A 9,608-nucleotide genomic window follows, 5' to 3' on the forward strand; every position below is an offset into this window, starting at 1 on the left:
TATATATATGAACCGTGAAGTTGTCTATTTAATTTTAAAATTATATATATATATATATATATATATATATATATATATATATATATATACACACAACTTGCCGATAATACATTATGTTAAAATATTATTTAAAAAGTCAAAATAAATCATGATAACAACTATGCCGAATTCATTTATGACCTTGAAATAATAATCATGATATTGTGGAAGCTCTCCTTCGATATTATAGTAATAAATTAGTGTATTGTCATTGTGTATAAAAAGTTGTACTTTATAAAAATCATATGCATTTTTTATTGATTTGTAATGTTCAATCTAACCATGAAAATAAAATAAATTTTATTATACGTATAAAATATGTATTTATAAATTTTTATCATTAAGAATTTATAATAATTCAACCTTATTACTTGATTATATAGTAGAAAATACATTTTCTAATTAATTGATCCATACAAAATATGATATAGACACAATTGTGACATCTATTCGAAAATTTAAAGACAAATGTATGAGATTTTACTTTTTTGCTACAAAATATAGGAGACATTTAAATTATAAAATAAGTAAAAGTTGGTGAGATTATATGATGTAGTAGTTTGAAGTGTCTTATCATCACATGAGGAGAATATTAAAAATTGTGATAATGGTTTATTGACCAAATAAAAGAACTTTAATTACTTATTTACCTACATAAGCAAACTAATAAAAATGTCAGTAGAGAAATTTCCATAGTATTGAACTTTTCTAGCTTTATATTTATGTCTAACATGGTGAATTATTTTTAGTAAAAAAACATGTTGAAAGAATTATGAACATCTTTAAACAAGGAATAATAAATATAAAACTTTATTAAATTTTTATTTGATTGAGTTAAAAATTAAAGAGTATTTGTTGTTGGCAAAGAAAAAAACATAAGTATAAAAAGAAATTGTTTGATTACAAGTTACAACATTGTTTATCTAAAATTATTGGAATAGTTTCAGTCTATATAGGTCAATTATGGAGTGTATTCGAGGGACTTAATTTTGTTGAAATTTTGTATGTATATTGTTTTTAAATTAACTAATATACTTTATATTAAAATTTATATATCAAAATGTTTAATTTTTCTACTTTTAGAAGGTTGTATTTCCACTTTACGACCACTCGAATGATATTTTTTTTTCTACAGTAGGAGATTGTGTTCATGAGATGCAACCATTTATAACCTCCTAAGATAGAATAGTTAAAAATAAAATAAAAAAAAAAATTAAAAGGTTATAGATTCGACCTTCTCCTCCAGGAAATGTGGTCATAGGACGAGAATGCAACCTTCTAAAAGTAAAAAAAAAAAAAAATTAAAATATTTTAATATATTAATTTCAATGTAAGATATATTGATTAGTTTTTTTTTTAAATAGATATATATGAAGAAAAAAAAACTTTATTTTGCAAAGGATAAATATTTTAAGGGTTATATTAAACGTGACTTTATCTGTAATAGGTGATATTTTCTTTAATAAGTATTATGTCATATCTCTCATCATTTTTTGTGGGTCTCACACAATAAAGATTGGTGCTTCATAGTCAAATCTCTCATCATTTTTTGTGGGTCTCACACAATAAATTAGTATTTTGAAATGTAATAATACATTTTTAATTATAATTTTAGTTTCTATATTTTTATCAATTAATATAATTGATTTTTATATTTTAAATTCAATAATTTTAGTGTCTTTCTCGAACAATTTAACTTAAAAGTAATAATGTGATATTTTTTAAATGATGTGTCATACAGACTTATGATGTAGAATAATTTAGATACATATATTATTTGTACGTTATGAAAAAAATTTAAAACATTAATAATTTCATAAATATAAATTGAAACTTTTATAGGATTATTACAATTCTATGGTTATTAATAATTCAACTCCATCGTATCATATGTATCATCATTTAAAATATGTCATATTATTATTATTTAGTTAAGAAATCTAAAAGAATTATAAAATTGTTGAATTTAAAAATAAATAGACCAATTTTATGAATTGGTGAAAATATAGAGAAATAATTTATTGAGTTATTGGTAGGATTCATTTAGTACAAAAATTTGAGATGATAGGTTGGAAATAATAGTGGTTATTAAGCAATATGTTTTAAAAATTATAAAAATAAGTTATGTGTACAAGTGAGACCCATATAAGGACTCAATTTGAAGAGTTTCATTGTGATGCTCTCACCGCACATATTAAAGTATAAAAAAATGGTTAAATATATTTTGCATCTCTAAAAATATACTTTATTTTGTTTTTAGTTTCTCTAAAATTTTTATTCAAACAACGGTTCCTCAAATGTTTTTTATCGACAATTTTGGTCCTTGTTTTAAAGTCAGCTTATTTGTATCAATCGAATATTTAAATGATTATTCTTAAAAATGTTTAGAATATTATAAGAACTCTCCTTGTAAATTTTTATAATTTTTTAACAAAATATGAAGTAAATGTGAATTTTTAAACACTGAAAATAAAAAAAAAAACATATTTAATTAATTATAATGTTCTAAACATTAATAAAAAAATCATATAAAAATTTAGACGATACATATGAATTATTTTAAAAGTAGAGACCAAAATTATTAACAAAAAATATTTAAAGAACTATTATTTGAAGAAAATTTTTAGATCGATTAAAAACGAAATAAAAAAAATAATTGCTACATTTAGAATGGAAAAAAAATTGTTTCAAAATAATTTATAATGTAATTTTAAATGTATGTTGTGTGCGCTACTTATAAATTATTATTTATCAACTTTGCATTTATGATAATGAAAATAAATCAATAATCAAAACAAATAGTTTTATAAAATCACAGTTCTCTTTAAATATTTATCATTTTTTTAATATGTAAAATGATTAATTGTGTGATTATTTTGAGATTGGTGGAGTAATTTTGTGTTGTTAAAAATAACGATTTTTAAAGTAATCGACCAGGCAAGTTGGAACGCGGTTTTTTCTAAATAATACGTGCCCTTACCTTCTTATGGATTTCAAGTTTGTGGTTGATTACCTAGGTGCTGCTAGTGGGGTCAGTCTTGTTGGGAGCTTAAAATGGATCATGTTTTTCTCCAAAATCTATACTACTATTGTCTATTTTTGTCTAATGCAAGATGATTGGATACAGAGTGAACAGAGAGTGTGTGAAATGGCAGGATACACATGTAAAAAGTGGTTTGATAAGATTGATCTTGAATTGGATCAGAGTTATTTGATTAAAGAAAGTAATAATGGGCGAATACGGTTGTGGCTTTAATGGTGTATCGTGGATATCACTATCACGGGTCGTATTGGTTCTCTAAAATCTGATTCACGGGCCTTTCATTGGACCTTTGGTTTCACTAAAAAGTAGGGGGTGTACGTATATGGACCAGTTAGCTATAAGTTTCAGCAATCTACACGTAACAGAACCGACATTTTTCTTTTGCTTAAAAACAGACCAATATTTTTATTTTTATATTCAAAAGAACAAAGATTTAAATTCTAGCATTCATCTCCTCTCAACTTCTAAGTTCTCTTTATTTTTTTTATCATTAAAGATAGATAATTTAAGAGTATTTTTTTATTTTAAAATTATATTTTTACATCAATTTTTCATGTTATTTTATTTAAATAAGTGATTTTCACATAAATTAAATTTTTCTTTGTGTTTTTTTTTTACTTCGTCAATTAAATATTTTTTGTTGCGGTATTTTATTTTGTTCATATTTTAATTTGATCCAATATATACATATTTAATTATTAATTTTAATTTTATTAATATTGCAGTTTTAGATACACAAGTATTTCAATTATTCAAATTTTATTAAATTTATAAATATTTTACCATTTTATTTTATTAATTCGGATATTGTGAATTTTATTTGATATTTATCCTTTTTGTTTTTACCGAATGTGTATATATGTTGTCCTCGATAGATACTCTTTTAATTGAAATACATTAATACCATTTTCAAAATAAAAAACAAAAACAATCTAATATTAAAAATTATAATTCAGTTAAAGTGGTATTAATAAATATTTTATAATATAAACGAATCTTCAATTAAGTTCGTGAATTAACAATCTCCTACCAATTTAATCTTAAAATTATTAAAATCAACTAAAAGATCTTTAAATTATTTTTTTATTCATCAAATTAGTTATTCCAATTATTGGATCTATTTAGTGAATGTTAGGAATCTTCAAACTATGAAAATATTTTAAAATAGTCTATAAACTATAACAAAAAATAACAATTTTAAGCAACTCATCCCTCCTTTTCTCTAATCTCCAACTCATTTCATAGACAAAATAATTCTTGTTTTGAATTTTTATATTTATTATAAATTGTCATATTACATATATCTTTAAAAACTAAAAGAAAGAAAAAAACAATAAACTGTTAAACCACAAAAAATAGCAAATTAAAAAAAAACCACGTGATAAAATTATATTTTGAGCTTAAAAAAACATATATTTATTAATCACACCGTCTTACATAAAAAGTCATCTTTAATATATATATTTTCATCAATTATCCTAAGATGAAGTACATAACTATTGTCTTTAACTGTGAAAGAGAACCTCACCTTTATTTTTTTTTGTTTCTCCCTATTTATTGGTTTTTCTGATTTTTTATTTATTTATTTTTAACTGTTTTTTGGGTTATTGTTGTGACCAATATATAAAATTCATTTTCAATATTTTATCTTTATAAATAAAAAATTACAAGCACTGATGAATTAAAAGTTGCAAATTTAAATCTAATATAAATATTAAAGCTATTAAGTAAATATTGTATATTCAATACGACAATTTATAATAAATATAAAAATTAAATAAAAATGTTTTTTTGAGTGTTTAAGATGTGCATGGGATGGAGAAGAGAAGAAATGAGGTGTTTGACAAAAAAAATAAATTGAACCTTGAGGAACTAAATTGTTTTCTTAATGATAGTTTAAAGACTATTTTAAAGTTTTTTTATATTTTAGAGGTATTAAATGTCACTTGACGAATACAATTAATAAATAAACTAACTTGATATATATATATATATATATAATTAATTTAAAAATTTATTGGTTAGTTTTAATATTTTATAATTAAATCGACAAAATAGTATTAATTTATGAATTAAAATAACAATTTATTCATTTTATAATTATCATAGAAGAGATTTGAATTTTATCTCTCTTAAAAATTATAAGTTTGAGTTCATATCATTGTGTTGACACTCAATACATTGTAAAATTTTTAGTGTAAGAATTCTTAAATACTAATAAAATGTTGTTTAATTAATGCATATTGTAAATTATATTTATATATCGTATTTCATTGCATATATATTTGATAATCTACTATCAATTTAAGAACATAATGCACATGAAAATTTGAATTTGCCGTGATTTTTATTTGAGAGTAAATAAATCATTATTTTCTATTTCAAAAGTTTGATGCTAACCCTTTAGTTATTAATGAAATGAAACCATAGTAATTAAGAATTTAATAAAAAATAAAATCGAATCTGATCAATCAATATTTTATTCATTGTTATATTCGCTTTTCACACTTTTCAATACTTATCATTGTTTCTGACACTATCATTTTTTCATCTCTAATACCTTGGCAAATCATTTCTCTTGTTTTTTTTCTTTTTCAAAAGCATCTCTTAACATAAATAAAATAAATAATATATATATATATATATCTTAACATAAATAAAATAAAAATATATATTTTTATTCCAAATACTTTTACATATAAAATTTCATGTCAAATCTTTAAAATAAAATTCTTAATATAAATAAAAAGATCTTCTGATAAATTAGAAAAATATTTTATTCTAAATACTTTTACATATGTGATTTCATGATAAGTCTTTAAAATGATATTTTTTATTTCTTATTTTATGATTATTTACTTCATATTTATCTGTAAAAGAACCGTGGATATTTAATTTCATTGCGGGCATGAAATTTTGAGGACACTTTTAATTGCATGTTTGCAAAAAAGTTACTCACTCCATCCCTAAAATTTATTTATTTTAGCTTTAGATATATATATTAAAAAATAATAAATTTAAGTTGATTTAATTATTTTTATCTTTTATTTATTTAGCAAAAATGAAATTTATTTAATACATATTTTTGAATTTTTTAAAGGTACAAAAGAAAGAAAAAAATATTATATCAACCTTATAAAAGAACTAAAATTTTGGGATAAGACTAAAATGTTTAAATAATATAAAGAGACTATGCTTGCAATAAATAATATAAAATTTTGGGATAGAGAGAGTTTAGGTTTGGGTTATAAAATAATTTACCTTTTTATTTAATGGTCAAAGTCTATGCTTGCAATAGTTTAACGAGCTTTAGAGGTGTGCACTATTTCATTTGAATCGGTTTTGACTAAATCTAACTTACTTTTGTTTGATAATCAATTTTATTAAGGATGAGTTGAATTTTTAATATCATTTTTATACTATACCGCAATCAAATAAATTTGGTTACAAATGACTTGGGTTGAGTTTCATGGGTCATAAAGAAACAAAAAAATTATAATAAATGTGGTTAAATTTCTAAAAAGAAAATAAATGATTAAAAAATAAAAAAAAAGAGAAGTTATTTTCAATATATTTAATTATAATTCTTTAAAATATTTTGTGTCATTAAATTTAATCTTTATAAATTTTTGTATTGGGTTCAATCTCCAACTTGATGATTTTTATGAATTCTTTTTTGATTTTGGATGTTAAAAACATCAAATTTCGGACTAAAAATTCGATGTAAATTTGTTTATGTAATAAAATTTGATACATAAAAAGATGATTTATCAATATTAAAAACATATTTAACAACAAAACTACATGAAAAATAAATTACAAAGGAGATAAAATGACTGTATTCATTTAGACTATAGAGACATAGAGTAAATGTGATAAAGTTTAAAAAAACTCATAAGGGACAAAATCTACAAAAAAAATAAAAAATTATTACTAAATATGAGTTGAGTTTCAGATAGAAGCTTAGGTTAGGTACCGTTTGGATTTTTTTTTTCGTTCTTAAATTTTTAAAGATTAAAACTAGTTTTAGTATTGAGTTTTTAATTTTTTTATTTGTATTTTTAATGTTGTATTTATTCTCAATTGAGTTTTAAATTTTATTATATTTAAATTGAACTAACTACTCTGTTAACTTTGTCTCATTATAAATTTATTAAATATAATAAAATATTGATATGTAAAATAAAAAAAAAGATAAAAATAATATTAAATTTAATTATTTTAAATAATTCAAATATTATAAAATTATAATTTATTTAAACATAATAATTTTAGTAATAGTAGTTGAAATTAATTGTTGTTTAAGATGCATATCGTAGTAATTAGTCATCAAACTTAGTTGTAGTGGTCAAAATGGATAGTTGAGATTTGGAGGTGTGTGATTGGTGGTGGTGACAGTGGACAAAGGTGTGTGGTTGGTGGTGGCATTAAGGACTATTAATGGTTGTATTTTTTTTTTTTTAAATCAAACCATATCAATTTTAAAACTATTATATGGATTAAGATTTATAATCGAATCCAATTTTTTGTTTAAAATCGGTTATGATTAAATATCTGATTTCTGATTATGCATCTGGGTTTGACAAATTCAAATTTAAAATCGATTTTCAAAAATCGTTTAAAATCCGGTTATTTTTTAATTAATTTGTATACTTTTAATTAATTTGAAAACTTGACATTATGTACGGAAAACTTAATATAACTTGTAAATTTCAAGACTACGGGCAAGTTTGATTTTTTTTTTCTCATTACCTTAAACAAATCTTCACCATATAATCCATTCAGCAATTAATGTATGCAAGGTACAATTTATATATCGTATTACACCACAATCAACAACACTCCAAATTTGACATTTATGCTCAGATAAAATAGAAAGAAAAAAAAACGATAAATCAATAAATAATTTACAATAGAGTGAAATATTGACAAAATATAATATATAATATTTATATAAAAATAAAAGAAAAAAATGGTTAAACTTGTATATGATGTCAAAAGGAAAACATAAAGGAAAAACCTAAGATGAACAAAAAGTACTAATTTGTACAAAATAAAATAATTAAAAATGAGTTATATTTTATGCATTATTTTAAAATTGAAGGTATGAACTTTATTTTATAAAAAAAGGCAAATATATTTTTTTGGAAATAAGTTTTTTGTTGTGAAAAGATATGAGTGTTGTTAAGTTCGTGAAAATTGTGAAATTTCTACTGAAAAATCCTTTTACAGTGGAGAAAATCGTTTTACAATGGAGAAATGATACAAAACTTAATATCTGAAAAAATGGAGAAAAAGTGATGTATTGTTAAGTTATGAAATGATTTAAATGTAGAAAAGGAATAGATAAATGGAAGAATCAAACTGTGAAAAGATATGAGTTTTGTTAAGGTCGTGAAAATTGTGAAATTTCTACTGAAAAATCATTTTACAATGGAGAAAATCGTTTTACAATGGAGAAATGATACAAAACTTAATATCTGAAAAAATGGAGAAAAAGTGATGTATTGTTAAGTTATGAAATGATTGAAATGTAGAAAAGGAATAGATAAATGGAAGAATCAAACTGTGAAAAGATATGAGTTTTGTTAAGGTCGTGAAAATTGTGAAATTTCTACTGAAAAATCCTTTTACAATGGAGAAAATCGTTTTACAATGGAGAAATGATACAAAACTTAATATCTGAAAAAATGGAGAAAAAGTGATGTATTGTTAAGTTATGAAATGATTGAAATGTAGAAAATGAATAGATAAATGGAAGAATCAAACCGTGGTTCAGTAATGGCTACCTCATTGTTGACGTCGAAATCAAAGAAGAAACAACAAATTTTTGTTGTTGTGTTAATGAGAGAAATAAAGCATTTTGCTAATTCAATTTAAATTGTATATAAATTACAATTTAAAGAAAGGAAATACGATTCTAAGAAAGGATTTAGTGTTTAAATAAAAAAAATAAAATATAAGTGGTTAATAACCGGATAAAATAAAAAAATTAAATATGAGTGGATATCCAACCGATTAATAAATAAGTTGGATCATAACCATATTATTTTAACCAAATATTTAAAATAATTTTGGATCCGATTAAGGATTTGAGCCTTATAACTAGATTTTTTCCCCCATTCTAATGTCAATAGATGGTGATTGTTAGAGGTGAGTGATTGACGACGATTAAAGTGGTCAAAGATGGCAATGTCATTTGTTAGAGGTGGGGTGGTTGTGGTGGATGATCGATAATAGCGATTTTGGTTGAAGGTATTAGTCGATGATTTATTTAAATGTTGTCTATATCTACCAACGGTGATAAGTTAATTATGAATAATAAAAATTATTTTTTTGATTTTTAAAAATTATTTTGAAATTAAATAAAAAAATTAACTCAAACTCTATTTAATACAAACATAACAACAAATAATATGTTTGAGCACGCTGATATAATAGTTTTAGATTGGAATTTAACGATAATTGGCAGGTGCCCAAGCCCCTACAACCATATCCCACTTCTTTGGCGCCCTTCCTTCCTGCT

The sequence above is a fragment of the Cicer arietinum genome, chromosome 5 (assembly GCF_000331145.2).
Source record: "Cicer arietinum cultivar CDC Frontier isolate Library 1 chromosome 5, Cicar.CDCFrontier_v2.0, whole genome shotgun sequence".
Classification (NCBI taxonomy): domain Eukaryota; kingdom Viridiplantae; phylum Streptophyta; class Magnoliopsida; order Fabales; family Fabaceae; genus Cicer; species Cicer arietinum.